The 22,258-nt window shown below is 37.2% G+C and overlaps 1 protein-coding gene across 2 annotated transcripts in view; it reads right to left on the bottom strand.

Annotated features, from left to right (window-relative positions):
* Window positions 1-22,258, bottom strand: part of DCC (DCC netrin 1 receptor) — a 1,118,040-nt gene that overhangs the window by 650,983 nt on the left and 444,799 nt on the right. The gene's annotated exons all lie outside the window — the stretch shown is intronic.

The raw sequence follows: 22,258 nt of genomic DNA, 5'->3' as shown, positions 1-22,258 counted from the left end.
CAGTTATAATAGGGGTATTAGTAATAGTGGTAGTTAGAGTATCAGTATTAGTACAGTAACAGTAATAATAGGGGTATTAGTAATAGTAGTAGTTACAGTATCAATATTAGTACACTACCAGTAATAATAGGGGTATTAGTAATAGTAGTAGTTAGAGTATCAGTATTTGTACAGTACCAGTAATAATAGGGGTATTAGTAATAGTAGTAGTTACAGTATCTGTATTTGTACAGTACCAGTAATAATAGGGGTATTAGTAATAGTAGTAGTTAGAGTATCCGTATTAGTACAGCACCAGTTATAATAGGGGTATTAGTAATAGTAGTAGTTAGAGTATCGGTATTAGTACAGTAACAGTAATAATAGGGGTATTAGTAATAGTAGTAGTTAGAATATCGGTATTAGTACAGTACCAGTAATAATAGGGGTATTAGTAATAGTAGTAGTTAGAGTATCAATATTAGTACACTACCAGTAATAATAGGGGTATTAGTAATAGTAGTAGTTAGAGTATCAATATTAGTACACTACCAGTAATAATAGGGGTATTAGTAATAGTAGTAGTTAGAGTATCGGTATTAGTACAGTACCAGTAATAATAGGGGTATTAGTAATAGTAGTAGTTACAGTATCGGTATTAGTACAGTACCAGTAATAATAGGGGTATTAGTAATAGTAGTAGTAAGAGTATCGGTATTTGTACAGTACCAGTAATAATAGGTGTATTAGTAATAGTAATAGTTACAGTATCGGTATTAGTACAGTACCAGTAATAATAGGGGTATTAGTAATAGTAATAGTTACAGTATCGGTATTAGTACAGTACCAGTAATAATAGGGGTATTAGTAATAGTAGTAGTTACAGTATCTGTATTTGTACAGTACCAGTAATAATAGGGGTATTAGTAATAGTAGTAGTTACAGTATCTGTATTTGTACAGTAACAGTAAAGATAGGGGTATTAGTAATAGTAATAGTTACAGTATCGGTATTTGTACAGTACCAGTAATAATAGGGGTATTAGTAATAGTAGTAGTTACAGTATCGGTATTAGTACAGTACCAGTAATAATAGGGGTATTAGTAATAGTAGTAGTTACAGTATCTGTATTTGTACAGTACCAGTAATAATAGGGGTATTAGTAATAGTAGTTACAGTATCTGTATTTGTACAGTAACAGTAAAAATAGGGGTATTAGTAATAGTAATAGTTACAGTATCGGTATTTGTACAGTACCAGTAATAATAGGGGTATTAGTAATAGTAATAGTTACAGTATCGGTAATAGTAAAGTACCAGTAATAATAGGGGTATTATTAACAGTAGTAGTTAGAGTATCGGTATTAGTACAGTAACAGTAAAAATAGGAGTATTAGTAATAATAGTAGTTAGAGTATCAGTATTTGTACAGTACCAGTAATAATAGGGGTATTAGTAATAGTAGTAGTTAGAGTATCCGTATTAGTACAGCACCAGTTATAATAGGGGTATTAGTAATAGTAGTAGTTAGAGTATCGGTATTAGTACAGTAACAGTAATAATAGGGTTATTAGTAATAGTAGTAGTTAGAGTATCGGTATTAGTACAGTAACAGTAATAATAGGGGTAATAGTAGTAGTTACAGTATCGGTATTAGTACAGTACCAGTAATAATAGGGGTATTAGTAATAGTAGTAGTTAGAGTATCGGTATTAGTACAGTACCAGTAATAATAGGGGTATTAGTAATATTAGTAGTTAGAGTATCGGTATTAGTACAGTACCAGTAATAATAGGGGTATTAGTAATAGTAGTAGTTAGAATATCGGTATTAGTACAGTAACAGTAATAATAGGGGTATTAGTAATAGTAGTAGTTAGAGTATCGGTATTAGTACAGTAACAGTAATAATAGGGGTATTAGTAATAGTAGTAGTTAGAGTATCGGTATTAGTACAGTACCAGTAATAATAGGGGTATTAGTAATAGTAGTAGTTAGAGTATCGGTATTAGTACAGTACCAGTAATAATAGGGGTATTAGTAATAGTAATAGTTAGAGTATCGGTATTAGTACAGTACCAGTAATAATAGGGGTATTAGTAATAGTAGTAGTTAGAGTATCGGTATTAGTACAGTACCAGTTATAATAGGGGTATTAGTAATAGTAGTAGTTAGAGTATCGGTATTAGTACAGTACCAGTAATAATAGGGGTATTAGTAATAGTAGTAGTTAGAGTATCGGTATTAGTACAGTACCAGTTATAATAGGGGTATTAGTAATAGTAGTAGTTAGAGTATCGGTATTAGTACAGTAACAGTAATAATAGGGGTATTAGTAATAGTAGTAGTTAGAGTATCGGTATTAGTACAGTACCAGTAATAATAGGGGTATTAGCAATAGTAGTCGTTAGAGTATCGGTATTAGTACAGTAACAGTAATAATAGGAGTATTAGTAATAGTAGTAGTTAGAGTATCGGTATTAGTACAGTACCAGTAATAATAGGGGTATTAGTAATAGTAGTAGTTAGAGTATCGGTATTTGTACAGTACCAGTAATAATAGGGGTATTAGTAATAGTAGTAGTTAGAGTATCCGTATTAGTACAGTACCAGTATTAATAGGGGTATTAGAAATAGTAGTAGTTAGAGTATCGTTATTAGTACAGTAACAGTAATAATAGGGGTATTAGTAATAGTAGTAGTTAGAGTATCGGTATTTGTACAGTAACAGTAATAATAGGGGTATTAGTAATAGTAGTAGTTAGGGCATCGATATTAGTACACTACCAGTAATAATAGGGGTATTAGTAATAGTAGTAGTTAGAGTATCGGTATTAGTACAGTACCAGTAATAATAGGGGTATTAGTAATAGTAGTAGTTAGGGCATCGATATTAGTACACTACCAGTAATAATAGGGGTATTAGTAATAGTAGTAGTTAGAGTATCGATATTAGTACACTACCAGTAATAATAGGGGTATTAGTATAGTAGTAGTTAGAGTATCGGTATTAGTACAGTACCAGTAATAATAGGGGTATTAGTAATAGTAGTAGTTACAGTATCTGTATTAGTATAGTACCAGTAATAATAGGGGTATTAGTAATAGTAGTAGTTACAGTATCGGTATTAGTACAGTACCAGTAATAATAGGGGTATTAGTAATAGTAGTAGTTACAGTATCGGTATTTGTACAGTACCAGTAATAATAGGGGTATTAGAAATAGTAGTAGTTAGAGTATCGGTATTAGTACAGTACCAGTAATAATAGGGGTATTAGTATAGTAGTAGTTAGAGTATCGGTATTTGTACAGTACCAGTAATAATAGGGGTATTAGAAATAGTAGTAGTTAGAGTATCGGTATTAGTACAGTACCAGTAATAATAGGGGTATTAGTATAGTAGTAGTTAGAGTATCGGTATTTGTACAGTACCAGTAATAATAGGGGTATTAGAAATAGTAGTAGTTAGAGTATCGGTATTAGTACAGTAACTGTAATAATAGGGGTATTAGTAATAGTAGTAGTTAGAGTATCGGTATTAGTACAGTAACAGTAATAATAGGGGTATTAGTAATAGTAGTAGTTACAGTATCGGTATTAGTACAGTACCAGTAATAATAGGGGTATTAGTAATAGTAGTAGTTACAGTATCGTTATTTGTACAGTACCAGTAATAATAGGGGTATTAGAAATAGTAGTAGTTAGAGTATCGGTATTAGTACAGTACCAGTAATAATAGGGGTATTAGTAATAGTAGTAGTTACAGTATCGTTATTTGTACAGTACCAGTAATAATAGGGGTATTAGAAATAGTAGTAGTTAGAGTATCGATATTAGTACACTACCAGTAATAATAGGGGTATTAGTATAGTAGTAGTTAGAGTATCGGTATTAGTACAGTACCAGTAATAATAGGGGTATTAGTAATAGTAGTAGTTAGAGTATCGGTATTAGTACAGTACCAGTAATAATAGGGGTATTAGTAATAGTAGTAGTTAGAGTATCGGTATTAGTACAGTACCAGTAATAATAGGGGTATTAGTAATAGTAGTAGTTACAGTATCGGTATTAGTACAGTACCAGTAATAATAGGGGTATTAGTAATAGTAGTAGTTACAGTATCGGTATTTGTACAGTACCAGTAATAATAGGGGTATTAGTAATAGTAGTAGTTACGGTATCGGTATTAGTACAGTACCAGTAATAATAGGGGTATTAGAAATAGTAGTAGTTAGAGTATCGGTATTAGTACAGTAACAGTAATAATAGGGGTATTAGTAATAGCAGTAGTTACAGTATCTGTATTTGTACAGTACCAGTAATAATAGGGGTATTAGTAATAGTAGTAGTTACAGTATCGGTATTAGTACAGTAACAGTAATAATTGGGGTAATAGTAGTAGTTAGAGTATCGGCATTAGTACAGTAACAGTAATAATAGGGGTATTAGTAATAGTAGTAGTTACAGTATCTGTATTAGTACAGTACCAGTAATAATAGGGGTATTAGTAATAGTAGTAGTTAGAGTATCGGTATTAGTACAGTACCAGTAATAATAGGGGTATTAGTAATAGTAGTACTAACAGTATCGGTATTAGTACAGTACCAGTAATAATAGGGGTATTAGTAATAGTAGTAGTTAGAGTATCTGTATTAGTATAGTACCAGTAATAATAGGGGTATTAGAAATAGTAGTAGTTAGAGTATCGGTATTAGTACAGTACCAGTAATAATAGGGGTGTTAGTAATAGTAGTAGTTACAGTATCGGTATTAGTACAGTAACAGTAATAATTGGGGTAATAGTAATAGTAGTAGTTAGAGTATCGGTATTAGTACAGTAACAATAATAATAGGGGTATTAGTAATAGTAGTAGTTAGAGTATCGGTATTAGTACAGTAACAGTAATAATAGGGGTATTAGTAATAGTAGTAGTTACAGTATCGGTATTAGTACAGTAACAATAATAATAGGGGTATTAGTAATAGTAGTAGTTAGAGTATCCGTATTAGTACAGTACCTGTAATAATAGGGGTATTAGTAATAGTAGTAGTTAGAGTATCGGTATTAGTACACTAACAGTAATAATAGGGGTATTAGTAATAGTAGTAGTTAGAGTATCGGTATTAGTACACTAACAGTAATAATAGGGGTATTAGTAATAGTAGTAGTTAGAGTATCGGTATTAGTACAGTAACAATAATAATAGGGGTATTAGTAATAGTAGTAGTTAGAGTATCGGTATTAGTACAGTAACAGTAATAATAGGGGTATTAGTAATAGTAGTAGTTACAGTATCGGTATTAGTACAGTAACAGTAATAATAGTTGTATTAGTAATAGTAGTAGTTAGAGTATCGGTATTAGTACAGTAACAATAATAATAGGGGTATTAGTAATAGTAGTAGTTACAGTATCGGTATTAGTACAGTTACAGTAATAATAGGGGTATTAGTAATAGTAGCAGTTAGAGTATCGGTATTAGTACCGTAACAGTAATAATACGATTATTAGTAATAATAGTAGTTACAATATAGGTATTAGTACAGTACCAGTAATAACAGGGGTATTAGTAATAGTATTAGTTACAGTATCGGTATTAGTACAGTACCAGTAATAATAGGGGTATTAGTAATAGTTAGGGTTGAGCGAAACGGATCGGTCATTTTCATAAGTCGTCGACTTTTGGCAAAGTCGGGTTTCATGAAACCCGATCCGATCCCAGCGTGGGATCGGCCATGCAGTACACGATCTTTGCGCCAAAGTCGCGTTTCATATGACGCTTAAAGCGCCATTTTTCAGCCAATGAAGCTGAACGCAGAGTGTGGGCAGCGTGATGACATAGGTTTTGGTCCCCACCATCTTAGAGAAGGGCATTGCAGTGATTGGCTTGCTTTCTGCGGCGTCACAGGGGCTATATAGGGGCGTTCCCGCCGACCGCCATCTTACTGCTGCTGATCTGAGCATAGGGAGAGGTTGCTGCCGCTTCGTCAGAAGCAGGGATAGCGTTAGGCAGGGTAAATTGACCCCCAAACCGCTTGTGCTGTAGCGATTTCCACTGTCCAACACCACCTTTTCTTTTTGGGACAGTGGAGGCTAGATTTCTGTGCATCAGCTCTGTAGGTTATAAGGCTCCCTGATAGCTGCGTTGCTGTGTGTACGCCGCTGTGCAAACCAACTGCTTTTTTCAAAGCACAAATCCTGTTGCTCCGTCCTTTCTGCACAGCTATCTTGTTTGTTTGTCCACACTTTTGACTTTTGTGTGCAGCACTCCTTTTTATTGCTGCCTGCCATACTTTTCTGAGATTACTGTAGGGAGATAGTAATTGTAGTACTTTTTTTTTTTTTTTGTTATATCTCTTCAAGCCACTTTCTGCCACAGAAAACCTACTGTGTAACAGTGGGCCAGATTAAATCACTTGTCTCACATATCCCCCAAAAAAATTAAAATAAAGGGAGAATAATCTTGCCAAACCTGTGCATCTGTGCGAGTGCTGTCTGTGGTATCTGTCAGTCATTTTGTGCCACAGGAACTATACCGTGATATAGTGGGCCTGATTCAATCCCTTGTCTCCCATATAAAAAAAAAGAGGGACATTTCTATTGCCAGTGTTTTTATCTGCGTCACTCCTGTTAGTGCCATATCTGCCAGCCTCTTTCTGCTAATCAAACTGTGTATTGTGTGATATAGTGGGCCTGATTTTTCCCTGCATTCTCCCACACATAAAGAGGGACATTTCTATTGCCAGTGTGTGCATCTGCGTCACTCCTGTTAGTGCCGTATCTGCCAGCCTCTTTCTGCTAATCAAACTGTGTTGTGTAATACAGTGGGCCTGATTTTTCCCTGGATTGTCCCACACATAAAGAGGGACATTTCTATTGCCAGTGTTTTTATCTGCGTCACTCCTGTTAGTGCCATATCTGCCAGCCTCTTTCTGCTAATCAAACTGTGTTGTTATGTAATACAGTGGGCCTCATTTTTCACTGCATTCTCCCACACATAAAAAAGGGAGATTTACATTCCCAACAAGTTCACGCACACCTTGTACCTGGTTTTACAGGACCACATAACGGTTGTTAGTTTGGTAACATTTTTCCAAGAATGAGGAAGTCTGGTGGAAGAGGTCGTGGCCGTGGGCGGTCATTGCCAGCTGGTAATGATGGTAGTGGTGGTGGTCGTGGAGCATCAGGTGGTCGTGGGAAAAGCAGTATAGCCCCTAAGTCTCGAGTTGTTGAGCCAGCGTCATCGTCTGGCTGCACAAGGCCTCGAAGGCTCCCTTTTCTGGGAGTAGGAAAACCGCTTTTGAAGCCGGAGCAGCAGGAACAAGTATTGGCTTTCATTGTTGACTCTGCCTCTAGCTCTTTCGCCTCCTCCTCAGAAAGTGCCAAACGTCAGAGCAGTGCGTCGTCAGTGGATGCTCCCGGTCAGGAACAAGTCGCTTCCTTGTGTCCTTCACCCAGAACAACAGTGAAGGATGCGTCAGGCGACACAACAGGTTACTCCATGGAGCTCTTTACACATACCGTGCCTGGGTTAGAAAGGGAAATTGTTAACAGGCCATGCCCATTACAAGATGAATCGGACATGGAGTGCACAGATGCACAGCCCCAGCCAGATTATTATGCTGTTCCTTTGACTCAGATCAGAACATTGCCCTCGCAGTGTACTGATGCAGAATCTGACCCCGATGAGACTATGGAGCCCCGTCATGAACGCTATAGCACCGGTGACCCAGAGGAAGGTGCACAGAACATAGAAGAGGAGGTCATAGATGACCCAGTTGTTGACCCCGATTGGCAGCCATTGGGGGAACAGGGTGCAGGCGGCAGTAGCTCTGAAGCGGAGGAGGAGGAGCCGCAGCAGGCATCAACATCGCAACAGGTTCCATCTGGCAGGCCCATATCTGGCCAAAAACGTGTGGCAAAACCAAAACCAGTTGTAGGACAGCGTGGCCATCAGGTTAAAGTAGCTCAGTGTGCAATGCCTGAAAAGGTATCCGATAGGAAGAGTGCAGTCTGGAATTTTTTTAACCAAGATCCCAATGATCAGCGCAAAGTCATCTGTAAGAAATGCTTAAGGACCTTCAGCAGAGGTCAGAATGTTAAAAATTTAAATACAAGTTGCATGCATAGACATTTAACCACCATGCACTTGCAAGCCTGGACAAACTACCAAACGTCCCTTAACGTTGTAGCTCCCTCTCACAATGAAGCTAGTCAGCAAAGCGACATCCATTCCCTCACTGTAAGCCCACCGTTTACCACACCACCTGCAGGTAATGTGGCGCTTTCGTCGCAAGGCCAAAGCAGTCAGGGAATCACCAGGTTTGTGGTCGGAAAAACTGTATGTAAGGCAACAGCAAGAATACCATCACCAACCCTCTCTCAGTCACCCATTTCCCCCGGCACCCCCGCTAGTTCCACCCTATGCAGCTCTCCAGTCCAGCTCACCCTACATGAGACTCTCGTTAGGAAAAGGAAGTACTCATCCTCGCATCCGCGTACACAGGGTTTGAACGCCCACATTGCTAGACTAATCTCGTTAGAGATGATGCCCTACCAATTAGTTGAAACCGAAGCTTTCAAAGCCCTGATGGACTACGCTGTACCACGCTACGAGCTACCCAGTCGACACTTCTTTTCAAGAACAGCCATCCCACCCCTGCACCAGCATGTAAAAGACCGCATTGTCCATGCGCTCAGGCAATCTTTGAGTAGAAAGGTGCACCTGACAACAGATGCATGGACCAGTAGGCATGGCCAGGGGCGTTACGTCTCCATCACGGCACACTGGGTTAATGTGGTGGATGCAGGGTCCACAGGGGACAGTAATATTGGGACAGTTCTGCCTAGCCCACGGTCTAGGAAACAGTTGGCTGTAGGCGTTCGTCCCCCCTCCTCCTCCTCGTCCTCCAGCAGAAGCGAGAGCTCGTCCACAGACCGCAGTCGCACGACCACTCCATCTGCAGCTGCCACTGTTGCACACGAGGTGTCCAATTATGGAACAGCTAGTGGCAAGCGTCAGCAGGCTGTATTGGCAATGAAGTGTTTGGACGACAACAGACACACCGCGGAAGTTCTGTCCGAGTTCTTGCAGCAAGAAACTCGGTCATGGCTGGGCACTGTACATCTTGAGGCAGGCAAGGTAGTCAGTGACAACGGAAGGAATTTTATGGCTGCCATAGCCCTTTCACAACTGAAACACATTCCTTGCCTGGCTCACACCTTAAACCTGGTGGTGCAGTGCTTCCTGAAAAGTTATCCGGGGTTACCCGACCTGCTGCTGAAAGTGCGCAGACTTTGCTCTCACATCCGCCGTTCGCCCGTACACTCCAGCCGTATGCAGAACCATCAGCGGTCTTTGAACCTTCCCCAGCATCGCCTAATCATTGACGTAGCAACAAGGTGGAACTCCACACTGCACATGCTTCAGAGACTGTGCGAACAGAGGCGTGCTGTTATTTGTGGGAGGATACACATACACGGGCAGGCAGTTGGATGGCAGACATGGAGTTGTCAGCTGTGCAGATGTCGAAGCTCCAAGACCTGTGTCAAGTCCTTCAGTGTTTTGAGGAATGCACGTGGCTGGTTAGTGCAGACAACGCCGTAATAAGCATGAGCATCCCCCTAATGCGTCTGCTGATGCAAATTTTGATGCACATAAAGGAACAGGCGTCTGCAGCCGAGGAGGAGGGAAGCCTTGATGACAGTCAGCCATTGTCTGCTCAGGGAAGTCTACAGGACGAGGTGGCGGGCGAAGTGGAGGAGGACGAGGAGGATGATGGGGATGAGTATTTTTTGGATGAGGAAGCTTCTCAGGGGGCAATAGAAACTGCTGGCGGTGCAAGGCCGGGTTCAGGGATTTTGAGTGAGACAAGTGACGTTGATTTGCCAGAAAGTGCTCCTCAACCCAGCATATGCACTGATTTGACAACTGGAACATTGGCCCACATGGCGGATTATGCCTTGCGTATCCTCAAAAGGGACCCACGCATTATAAAAATGATGACAGATGACGATTACTGGTTGGCCTGCCTCCTTGATCCTCGCTATAAAGGCAAATTGCAAAATATCATGCCACATGAGAACCTCGAACAGATATTGGCAACCAAACAAGCTACTCTTGTAGACCGTTTGATTCAGGCATTCCCAGCACACAGCGCCGGTGATGGTTCTCACACGAGCTGCAGGGGGCAACAGGGCAGAGGTGTTAGAGGTGCACAGATCAGAAGTGGCGTAGGACAGAGGGGTTTTCTGACCAGGTTGTGGAGTGATTTCGCAATGACAGCAGCATCCATTCAAAGTGACAGGAGACAACATTTGTCCAGTATGGTTACTAACTATTTTTCCTCCATTACCGATGTTCTCCCTCAACCGTCATTCCCCTTTGATTACTGGGCATCCAAAATAGACACCTGGCCTGAATTGGCTGAATATGCATTGCAGGAGCTTGCTTGCCCAGCAGCTAGTGTGCTGTCAGAAAGAGTATTCAGTGCTGCTGGTTCAATACTGACCGAAAAAAGGACTCGTCTGGCTACCCAAAATGTTGATGATCTAACCTTCATTAAAATGAACCACTCATGGATTTAAAATTATTTTGCGCCACCTTTCCCGGCTGACACCTAGCTTTACTGTAAAAAGGTCTTGCTTTGGGACTGGTGTTACTGACTGTTCCAATCTCGTAATTTGCAGCTGCTGTTTGTCCAGCATACGACATCTTTACACCTCCCTAAATGCCCTAACTCCCCCCCACTGGGCCATGGTCTCGCCACTTGTGGCAAGCACACGACAGAGTGCCGTTTGTCTGAAGAGGTGGGTGTGCCCACTTTTGGTCGACGGCACTGGCACTGGGTCCCTCATAGTACAATGAAGTGTCTCTGGCGGTGGTGGCGCGCACCCAACGTCAGACACACCGAACTTGTAACATGAGGGGCCCTGGGCTTGTACCGCCAGCCAGGAGAGAGTGTCCCCCCCCAAGGTAAAACAGTGCTCTACCACTTGCAAAATTATCTGTCGCTGCTCCACCACTGTTTAGTCTATGCGCTGAAATCCTTCCATGCCTGGCACTGACAATAACAATTTGTTGACATGTATGATGCAAGTTAAAATACTCAGGGGCCCTGTCCTACATTTACACCAGTAAATACTTTGCGCAAAATTAAAATGTCTGAAAGTCAGCATAGGAGCACACCCCTGTACCTAAGTATGCCACCCTTTTTTTTTTTTGGGGGGGGGGGGTTTTTTTGGGAGACATTAACATCTAGTTTGTTTTTGGGAGTACTTACTGTGTCAGACACTCCTTCCAATTGTCTTCCACTGACCACACCAATGCTGCCTGTGTACCCCTGTTGCCAAATTTAAGCTGCATAGAGCCTATTTTATTATTTTAGGCCTAGGAAGTCTGTCTGCGGTCCCTCCTTCCAATTGTCCTCCACTGACCACACCAATGCTGCCTGTGTACCCCTGTAACCAATGTAAAACTGCATAGAGCCTATTTTATTATTTTAGGCCTAGGAAGTCTGTCTGCAGTCCCTCCTTCCAATTGTCCTCCACTGACCACACCAATGCTGCCTGTGTACCCCTGTTGCCAAATTTAAGCTGCATGGAGCCTATTTTATTATTTTAGGCCTAGGAAGTCTGTCTGCGGTCCCTCCTTCCAATTGTCCTCCACTGACCACACCAATGCTGCCTGTGTACCCCTGTAACCAATGTAAAACTGCATAGAGCCTATTTTATTATTTTAGGCCTAGGAAGTCTGTCTGCTGTCCCTCCTTCCAATTGTCCTCCGCTGACCACACCAATGCTGCCTGTGTACCCCTGTAACCAATTTAAAACTGCATAGAGCCAACTTTTTTAGTTAACACATACTACGTTTGTCTGTATGCGCCACTAAATCACGCTGTCCTCCACTGAAAAAGCTGAGCTTCAACCTTCAGGCTCTCATTAAGTATTTTTAAATGTAACACTTTTGTTGCCCTACTACTTGGGTTGAGGCCTAGTAACGGCGTATGCCGCTCCTTGGTGTTCTCCTCCTCCTTGGTGTTCTCCTCCAGGTTTCCTTGTCTGAGCTTCAACATTCAGGCACTCATTAAGTATTTTAAAATGTAACACTGCAGTTGCCCTACTACTTGGGTTTGGGCCTAGTAACGGTGTCTGCCGCTGCTTGGTGTTCTCCTCCACTGAACAAAGCAGTGCCACCTGTTTCCTACTGTTAGCAATTTAGAACTGCATTTAGCCTAGTTACTTATTTGGCCCTACTCACTGTGTCAGCCTCTCATTACAGTTGTCCTCCACTGAACAAAGCAATGCCGCCTGGTTAGTCCTGTTACCAATTTTGAACTGCATTTAGGCCACTTTATTATTTGGGCCTAGATCTGTGTTTCCACCTCATCCTGCCCATTGCCCAGCCACTGCTAGATTAGCCCGCTGGTACATTGACCCAGACCACTACATTCCCCTTGCACTCTACACAGCCTGAATCTGACCCCGCTGAAAGTCTGGTTCCTCTTCCCGCATGTTATACCACCTTACACAGGGACAAAGAGGAAGGTGCAGATGAAAGTGCAGGTTCCTTCATCAGGTGGGGGGGCCCTCTCATTGGCGACGTCACTGGCACAGGGCCCCTCATAGTACGCAAAAGTGTCGCTGCCGGTGGGAGGCGCCCCCGCCATGCAAACACACCGCCGTACTGTGAGGGGCCCTGTGCCAGTGCCAATGCCAACGAGTGGGACCCCCTGCTTGCTCAGGATCACACCACTTGCAACATTGCAATACTTCAACCTGCTCCACCGCCGTGACGTAGTCCACGTTTCCTGGGCCCACTAAAAACTTGAACCTGCCCTACCCCCCACAACTTTAGCCAAATGACCCCCCAATTTTCAATGGCTACCTATTATTGTAAGGTAAATTAAGATTGACAAGCTTAAGTAACAAGAATTGAAGTTTTTGGCATTAAAATGGGCACTGTAGGTGTTTTCCTGGCCTCCACTCACTGCCGACTATGCCTCCCCATTGACTTGCATTGGGTTTCGTGTTTCGGCCGAACAACGACCCCGACTTTTCAAGAAGATCGGCCGATTTTACTCGACTCGACTATTGAAAAAGTCAGGTTTCGCAAAACCCGACTCGACCCCAAAAAAGTAAAAGTCGCTCAACCCTAGTAATAGTAATAGTTACTTTATCGGTATTAGTACAGTACCAGTAATAATAGGGGTATTAGTAATAGTATTAGTTACAGTATCGGTATTTGTACAGTACCAGTAATAATAGGGGTATTAGTAATAGTAGTAGTTACAGTATCTGTATTAGTATAGTACCAGTAATAATAGGGGTATTAGTAATAGTAATAGTTACAGTATCGGTATTAGTACAGTACCAGTAATAATAGGGGTATTAGTAATAGTAGTAGTTAGAGTATCGGTATTAGTACAGTACCAGTAATAATAGGGGTATTAGTAATAGTAGTAGTTACAGTATCGGTATTAGTACAGTACCAGTAATAATAGGGGTATTGGTAATAGTAGTAGTTACAGTATCTGTATTTGTACAGTACCAGTAATAATAGGGGTATTAGTAATAGTAGTAGTTAGAGTATCGGTATTAGTACAGTACCAGCAATAATAGGGGTATTAGTAATAGTAGTAGTTAGAGTATCGGTATTAGTACAGTACCAGCAATAATAGGGGTATTAGTAATAGCAGTAGTTAGAGTATCTTTATTAGTACAGTACCTGTAATAATAGGGGTATTAGTAATAGTAGTAGTTACAGTGTCTGTATTAGTATAGTACCAGTAATAATAGGGGTATTAGTAATAGTAGTAGTTACAGTATCGGTATTAGTACACTATCAGTAATAATAGGGGTATTAGTAATAGTATTAGTTACAGTATCGGTATTTGTACAGTACCAGTAATAATAGGGGTATTCGTAATAGTAATAGTTAGAGTTTCGGTATTAGTATAGTACCAGTAATAATAGGGGTATTAGTAATAGTAGTAGTTAGAGTATCTTTATTAGTACAGTACCAGTAATAATAGGGGTATTAGTAATAGTATTAGTTACAGTATCGGTATTAGTATAGTACCAGTAATAATAGGGGTATTAATAATAGTAGTAGTTACAGTATCGGAATTTGTACAGTACCAGTAATAATAGGGGTATTAGTAATAGTAGTAGTTAGAGTATCGGTATTTGTACAGTACCAGTAATAACAGGGGTATTAGTAATAGTATTAGTTACAGTATCGGTATTAGTACAGTACCAGTAATAATAGGGGTATTAGTAATAGTATTAGTTACAGTATCGGTATTTGTACAGTACCAGTAATAATAGGGGTATTAGTAATAGTAGTAGTTAGAGTATCGGTATTAGTACAGTACCAGTAATAATAGGGGTATTAGTAATAGTAGTAGTTACCATATTGGTAATTGTACAGTAACAGTAATAATAGGGGTATTAGTAATAGTAGTAGTTACAGTATCGGTATTAGTACAGTACCAGTAATAATAGGGTTATTAGTAATAGTAGTAGTAAGAGTATCGGTATTTGTACAGTACCAGTAATAATAGGGGTATTAGTAATAGTAGTAGTTACAGTATCGGTATTTCTACAGTACCAGTAATAATAGGGGTATTAGTAATAGTAGTAGTTACAGTATCTGTATTTGTACAGTACCAGTAATAATAGGGGTATTAGTAATAGTAGTAGTTACAGTATCGGTATTAGTACAGTACCAGTAATAATAGGGGTATTAGTAATAGTAGTAGTTACAGTATCTGTATTTGTACAGTACCAGTAATAATAGGGGTATTAGTAATAGTAGTAGATAGAGTATCTGTATTTGTACAGTACCAGTAATAATAGGGGTATTAGTAATAGTAGTAGTTACAGTATCGGTATTAGTACAGTACCAGTGATAATAGGGGTATTAGTAATAGTAGTAGTTAGAGTAACGGTATTTGTACAGTACCAGTAATAACAGGGGTATTAGTAATAGAAGTACTAACAGTATCGGTATTAGTACAGTAACAGTAATAACAGGGGTATTAGTAATAGTAGTAGTTACAGTATCTGTATTAGTATAGTACCAGTAATAATAGGGGTATTAGTATTAGTAATAGTTACAGTATCGGTATTAGTACAGTACCAGTAATAACAGGGGTATTAGTAATAGTAGTAGTTAGAGTATCGGTATTAGTACAGTACCAGTAATAATAGGGGTATTAGTAATAGTATTAGTTACAGTATTGGTAATTGTACAGTAACAGTAATAATAGGGGTATTAGTAATAGTAGTAGTTACAGTATCGGTATTAGTACAGTACCAGTAATAATAGGGGTATTAGTAATAGTAGTAGTTACAGTATCGGTATTTGTACAGTACCAGTGATAATAGGGGTATTAGTAATAGTAGTAGTTACAGTATCTGTATTTGTACAGTACCAGTAATAATAGGGGTATTAGTAATAGTAGTAGTAACAGTATCGGTATTAGTACTGTACCAGTAATAATAGGGGTATTAGTAATAGTAGTAGTTACATTGTCGGTATTAGTACAGTACAAGTAATAATAGGGGTATTAGTAATAGTAGTAGTTACAGTATCGGTATTTGTACAGTACCAGTAATAATAGGGGTATTAGTAATAGTAGTAGTTAGAGTATCGGTATTAGTACAGTACCAGTAATAATAGGGGTATTAGTAATAGTATTAGTTACAGTATCGGTATTAGTACAGTGCCAGTAATAATATGGGCATTAGTAATAGTATTAGTTACAGGATCAGTATTAGTACAGTACCAGTAATAATAGGGGTATTAGTAATAGTATTAGTTACAGTATCTGTATTAGTATAGTACCAGTAATAATAGGGGTATTAGTAATAGTATTAGTTACAATATCGGTATTAGTACAGTACCAGTAATAATAGGGGTATTAGTAATAGTAGTAGTTACAGTATCTGTATTTGTACAGTACCAGTAATAATAGGGGTATTAGTAATAGTAGTAGTTACAGTATCGGTATTAGTACAGTACCAGTAATAATAGGGGTATTATTAATAGTAGTATTTACAGTATCGGTATTTGTACAGTACCAGTAATAATAGGGGTATTAGTAATAGTAGTAGTTACAGTATCTGTATTTGTACAGTAACAGTAATAATAGGGGTATTTGTAATAGTAGTAGTTACAGTATCGGTATTAGTACAGTACCAGTAATAATAGGGGTATTAGTAATAGTAGTAGTTACAGTATCTGTATTTGTACAGTACCAGTAATAATAGGGGTATTAGTAATAGTAGTAGTTACAGTATCTGTATTAGTACAGTACCAGTAATAATAGGGGTATTAGTAATAGTATTATTTACAGTATCGGTATTTGTACAGTACCAGTAATAATAGGGGTATTAGTAATAGTAGTAGTTACAGTATCTGTATTAGTACAGTACCAGTAATAATAGGGGTATTAGTAATAGTAATAGTTACAGTATCGGTATTTGTACAGTACCAGTAATAATAGGGGTATTAGTAATAGTAGTAGTTAGAGTATCGGTATTTGTACAATACCAGTAATAATAGGGGTATTAGTAATAGTAGTAGTTACAGGATCAGTATTAGTACAATGCAAGTAATAATAGGGGTATTAGTAATAGTAGTAGTTAGAGTATCGGTATTTGTACAGTACCAGTAATAATAGGGGTATTAGTAATCGTAATAGTTATAGGTTCGGTATTAGTACAGTACCAGTAATAATAGGGGTATTAGTAATAGTAGTAGTTACAGTATCGGTATTTGTACAGTACCAGTAATAATAGGGGTATTAGTAATAGTAGTAGTTACAGTGTCTGTTTTAGTACAGTACCAGTAATAATAGGGGTATTAGTAATAGTAGTAGTTACAGTATCGGTATTAGTACAGTACCAGTAATAATAGGGGTATTAGTAATAGTATTAGTTACAGTATCGGTATTTGTACAGTACCAGTAATAACAGGGGTATTAGTAATAGTAGTAGTTAGAGTATCTGTATTAGTACAGTGCCAGTAATAATAGGGGTATTAGTAATAGTAGTAGTTACAGTATCTGTATTAGTATAGTACCAGTAATAATAGGGGTATTAGTAATAGTAGTAGTTACAGGATCAGTATTAGTACAGTAACAGTAATAATAGGGGTATTCGTAATAGTATTAGTTACAGTATCGGTATTTGTACAGTACCAGTAATAATAGGGGTATTAGTAATAGTAGTAGTTAGAGTATCGGTATTTGTACAGTAACAGTAATAATAGGGGTATTAGAAATAGTAGTAGTTAGAGTATCGGTATTAGTACAGTAACAGTAATAATAGGGGTATTAGAAATAGTAGTAGTTACAGTATCGGTATTTGTACAGTACCAGTAATAATAGGGGTATTAGTAATAGTAGTAGTTAGAGTATCGGTATTTGTACAGTACCAGTAATAATAGGGGTATTAGAAATAGTAGTAGTTACAGTATCGGTATTTGTACAGTACCAGTAATAAAAGGGGTATTAGTAATAGTAGTAGTTAGAGTATCGGTATTTGTACAGTACCAGTAATAACAGGGGTATTAGTAATTGTAATAGTTACAGGATCAGTATTAGTACAGTGCCAGTAATAATAGGGGTGTTAGTAATAGTAGTAGTTACAGTATCGGTATTAGTACAGTACCAGTAATAATAGGGGTATTAGTAATAGTAGTAGTTACAGTATCTGTATTAGTACAGTACCAGTAATAATAGGGGTATTAGTAATAGTAGTAGTTACAGTATCGGTATTAGTACAGTACCAGTAATAATAGGGGTATTAGTAATAGTAGTAGTTACAGTATCTGTATTAGTACAGTACCAGTAATAATATGGATATTGGTAATAGTAGTAGTTAGAGTATCGGTATTAGTACAGTAACAGTAATAATAGGGGTATTAGTAATAGTAGTAGTTACAGTGTCTGTATTAGTATAGTACCAGTAATAATAGGGGTATTAGTAATAGTATTAGTTACAGTATCGGTATTTGTACAGTACCAGTAATAATAGGGGTATTAGTAATAATAGTAGTTACAGTATCGGTATTAGTGCAGTAACAGTAATAATAAGGGTATTAGTAATAGTAGTAGTTACAGTGTCTGTATTAGTATAGTACCAGTAATTATAGGGGTATTAGTAATAGTAGTAGTTAGAGTATCGGTATTAGTACAGTGCCAGTAATAATAGGGGTATTAGTAATAGTAGTAGTTAGAGTATCTGTATTAGTACAGTGCCAGTACAAATAGGGGTATTAGTAATAGTAGTAGTTACAGTGTCTGTATTAGTATAGTACCAGTAATAATAGGGGTATTAGTAATATAATTAGTTACAGTATTGGTAATTGTACAGTAACAGTAATAATAGGGGTATTAGTAATAGTAGTAGTTACAGGATCAGTATTAGTACAGTACCAGTAATAATAGGGATATTGGTAATAGTAGTAGTTAGAGTATCGGTATTAGTACAGTAACAGTAATAATAGGGGTATTAGTAATAGTAGTAGTTACAGGATCAGTATTAGTACAGTGCCAGTACAAATAGGGGTATTAGTAATAGTATTAGTTACAGTATCGGTATTAGTACAGTACCAGTAATAATAGGGGTATTAGTAATAGTAGTAGTTACAGTATCGGTATTAGTACAGTACCAGTAATAATAAGGGTATTAGTAATAGTAATAGTTACAGTATCGGTATTAGTACAGTACCAGTAATAATAGGGATATTGGTAATAGTAGTAGTTAGAGTATCGGTATTAGTACAGTAACAGTAATAATAGGGGTATTAGTAATAGTAGTAGTTACAGGATCAGTATTAGTACAGTGCCAGTACAAATAGGGGTATTAGTAATAGTATTAGTTACAGTATCGGTATTAGTACAGTACCAGTAATAATAGGGGTATTAGTAATAGTAGTAGTTACAGTATTGGTATTAGTACAGTACCAGTAATAATAAGGGTATTAGTAATAGTAATAGTTACAGTATCGGTATTAGTACAGTACCAGTAATAATAGGGATATTGGTAATAGTAGTAGTTAGAGTATCGGTATTAGTACAGTAACAGTAATAATAGGGGTATTAGCAATAGTAATAGTTACAGTGTCTGTATTAGTACAGTACCAGTAATAATAGGGGTATTAGTAATAGTATTAGTTACAGTATCGGTATTTGTACAGTACCAGTAATAATAGGGGTATTAGTAATAATAGTAGTTACAGTATCGGTATTAGTGCAGTAACAGTAATAATAAGGGTATTAGTAATAGTAGTAGTTAGAGTATAGGTATTAGTACAGTGCCAGTAATAATAGGGGTATTAGTAATAGTAGTAGTTAGAGTATCTGTATTAGTACAGTGCCAGTACAAATAGGGGTATTAGTAATAGTAGTAGTTACAGTGTCTGTATTAGTATAGTACCAGTAATAATAGGGGTATTAGTAATATAATTAGTTACAGTATTGGTAATTGTACAGTAACAGTAATAATAGGGGTATTAGTAATAGTAGTAGTTACAGGATCAGTATTAGTACAGTGCCAGTACAAATAGGGGTATTAGTAATAGTAATAGTTACAGTATCGGTATTAGTACAGAACCAGTAATAATAGGGATATTGGTAATAGTAGTAGTTAGAGTATCGGTATTAGTACAGTAACAGTAATAATAGGGGTATTAGTAATAGTAGTAGTTACAGTATCGGTATTAGTACAGTACCAGTAATAATAGGGGTATTAGTAATAGTATTAGTTACAGGATCAGTATTAGTACAGTGCCAGTACAAATAGGGGTATTAGTAATAGTATTAGTTACAGTATCGGTATTAGTACAGTACCAGTAATAATAGGGGTATTAGTAATAGTAATAGTTACAGTATCGGTATTAGTACAGTACCAGTAATAATAGGGATATTGGTAATAGTAGTAGTTAGAGTATCGGTATTAGTACAGTAACAGTAATAATAGGGGTATTAGCAATAGTAATAGTTACAGTATCGGTATTTGTACAGTACCAGTAATAATAGGGGTATTAGTAATAGTAATAGTTACAGTATCGGTATTAGTACAGTACCAGTAATAATAGGGATATTGGTAATAGTAGTAGTTAGAGTATAGGTATTAGTACAGTACCAGTAATAATAGGGGTATTAGTAATAGTATTAGGTACATTATCGGTATTTGTACAGTACCAGTAATAATAGGGGTATTAGTAATAGTAGTAGTTAGAGTATCGGTATTAGTACAGTACCAGTAATAATAGGGGTATTAGTAATAGTATTAGTTACAGTATCGGTATTAGTGCAGTAACAGTAATAATAGGGGAATTAGTAATAGTAGTAGTTACAGTATCGGTATTTGTAAAGTACCAGTAATAATAGGGGTATTAGTAATAGTAATAGTTACAGTATCTGTATTTGTACAGTACCAGTAATAATAGGGATATTAGTAATAGTAGTAGTTACAGTATCGGTATTTGTAAAGTACCAGTAATAATAGGGGTATTAGTAATAGTAGCAGTTACAGTATCTGTATTTGTACAGTACCAGTAATAATAGGGGTATTAGTAATAGTAGCAGTTACAGTATCTGTATTTGTACAGTACCAGTAATAATAGGGATATTAGTAATAGTAGTAGTTGCAGTATTGGTATTAGTGCAGTAACAGTAATAATAGGGGAATTAGTAATAGTAGTAGTTACAGTATCGGTATTTGTAAAGTACCAGTAATAATAGGGGTATTAGTAATAGTAGTAGTTACAGTATCTGTATTTGTACAGTACCAGTAATAATAGGGGTATTAGTAATAGTAGTAGTTAGAGTATCGGTATTAGTACAGTACCAGTAATAATAGGGGTATTAGTAATAGTATTAGTTACAGTATCGGTATTAGTGCAGTAACAGTAATAATAGGGGAATTAGTAATAGTAGTAGTTACAGTATCGGTATTTGTAAAGTACCAGTAATAATAGGGGTATTAGTAATAGTAATAGTTACAGTATCTGTATTTGTACAGTACCAGTAATAATAGGGATATTAGTAATAGTAGTAGTTACAGTATTGGTATTAGTGCAGTAACAGTAATAATAGGGGAATTAGTAATAGTAGTAGTTACAGTATCGGTATTTGTAAAGTACCAGTAATAGTAGGGGTATTAGTAATAGTAGTAGTTACAGTATCTGTATTTGTACAGTACCAGTAATAATAGGGGTATTAGTAATAGTAGTAGTTAGAGTATCGGTATTAGTACAGTACCAGTAATAATAGGGGTATTAGTAATAGTATTAGTTACAGTATCGGTATTAGTGCAGTAACAGTAATAATAGGGATATTGGTAATAGTAGTAGTTAGAGTATCGGTATTAGTACAGTAACAGTAATAATAGGGGTATTAGCAATAGTAATAGTTACAGTATCGGTATTTGTACAGTACCAGTAATAATAGGGGTATTAGTAATAGTAATAGTTACAGTATCGGTATTAGTACAGTACCAGTAATAATAGGGATATTGGTAATAGTAGTAGTTAGAGTATAGGTATTAGTACAGTACCAGTAATAATAGGGGTATTAGTAATAGTATTAGGTACATTATCGGTATTTGTACAGTACCAGTAATAATAGGGGTATTAGTAATAGTAGTAGTTAGAGTATCGGTATTAGTACAGTACCAGTAATAATAGGGGTATTAGTAATAGTATTAGTTACAGTATCGGTATTAGTGCAGTAACAGTAATAATAGGGGAATTAGTAATAGTAGTAGTTACAGTATCGGTATTTGTAAAGTACCAGTAATAATAGGGGTATTAGTAATAGTAATAGTTACAGTATCTGTATTTGTACAGTACCAGTAATAATAGGGATATTAGTAATAGTAGTAGTTACAGTATCGGTATTTGTAAAGTACCAGTAATAATAGGGGTATTAGTAATAGTAGCAGTTACAGTATCTGTATTTGTACAGTACCAGTAATAATAGGGGTATTAGTAATAGTAGCAGTTACAGTATCTGTATTTGTACAGTACCAGTAATAATAGGGATATTAGTAATAGTAGTAGTTGCAGTATTGGTATTAGTGCAGTAACAGTAATAATAGGGGAATTAGTAATAGTAGTAGTTACAGTATCGGTATTTGTAAAGTACCAGTAATAATAGGGGTATTAGTAATAGTAGTAGTTACAGTATCTGTATTTGTACAGTACCAGTAATAATAGGGGTATTAGTAATAGTAGTAGTTAGAGTATCGGTATTAGTACAGTA

Source organism: Ranitomeya variabilis, chromosome 1 (assembly GCF_051348905.1).
Source record: "Ranitomeya variabilis isolate aRanVar5 chromosome 1, aRanVar5.hap1, whole genome shotgun sequence".
Lineage (NCBI taxonomy): Eukaryota > Metazoa > Chordata > Amphibia > Anura > Dendrobatidae > Ranitomeya > Ranitomeya variabilis.
Note: the sequence above shows the minus strand (reverse complement) of the source record. Positions and strands in the feature narration are given on the sequence as shown.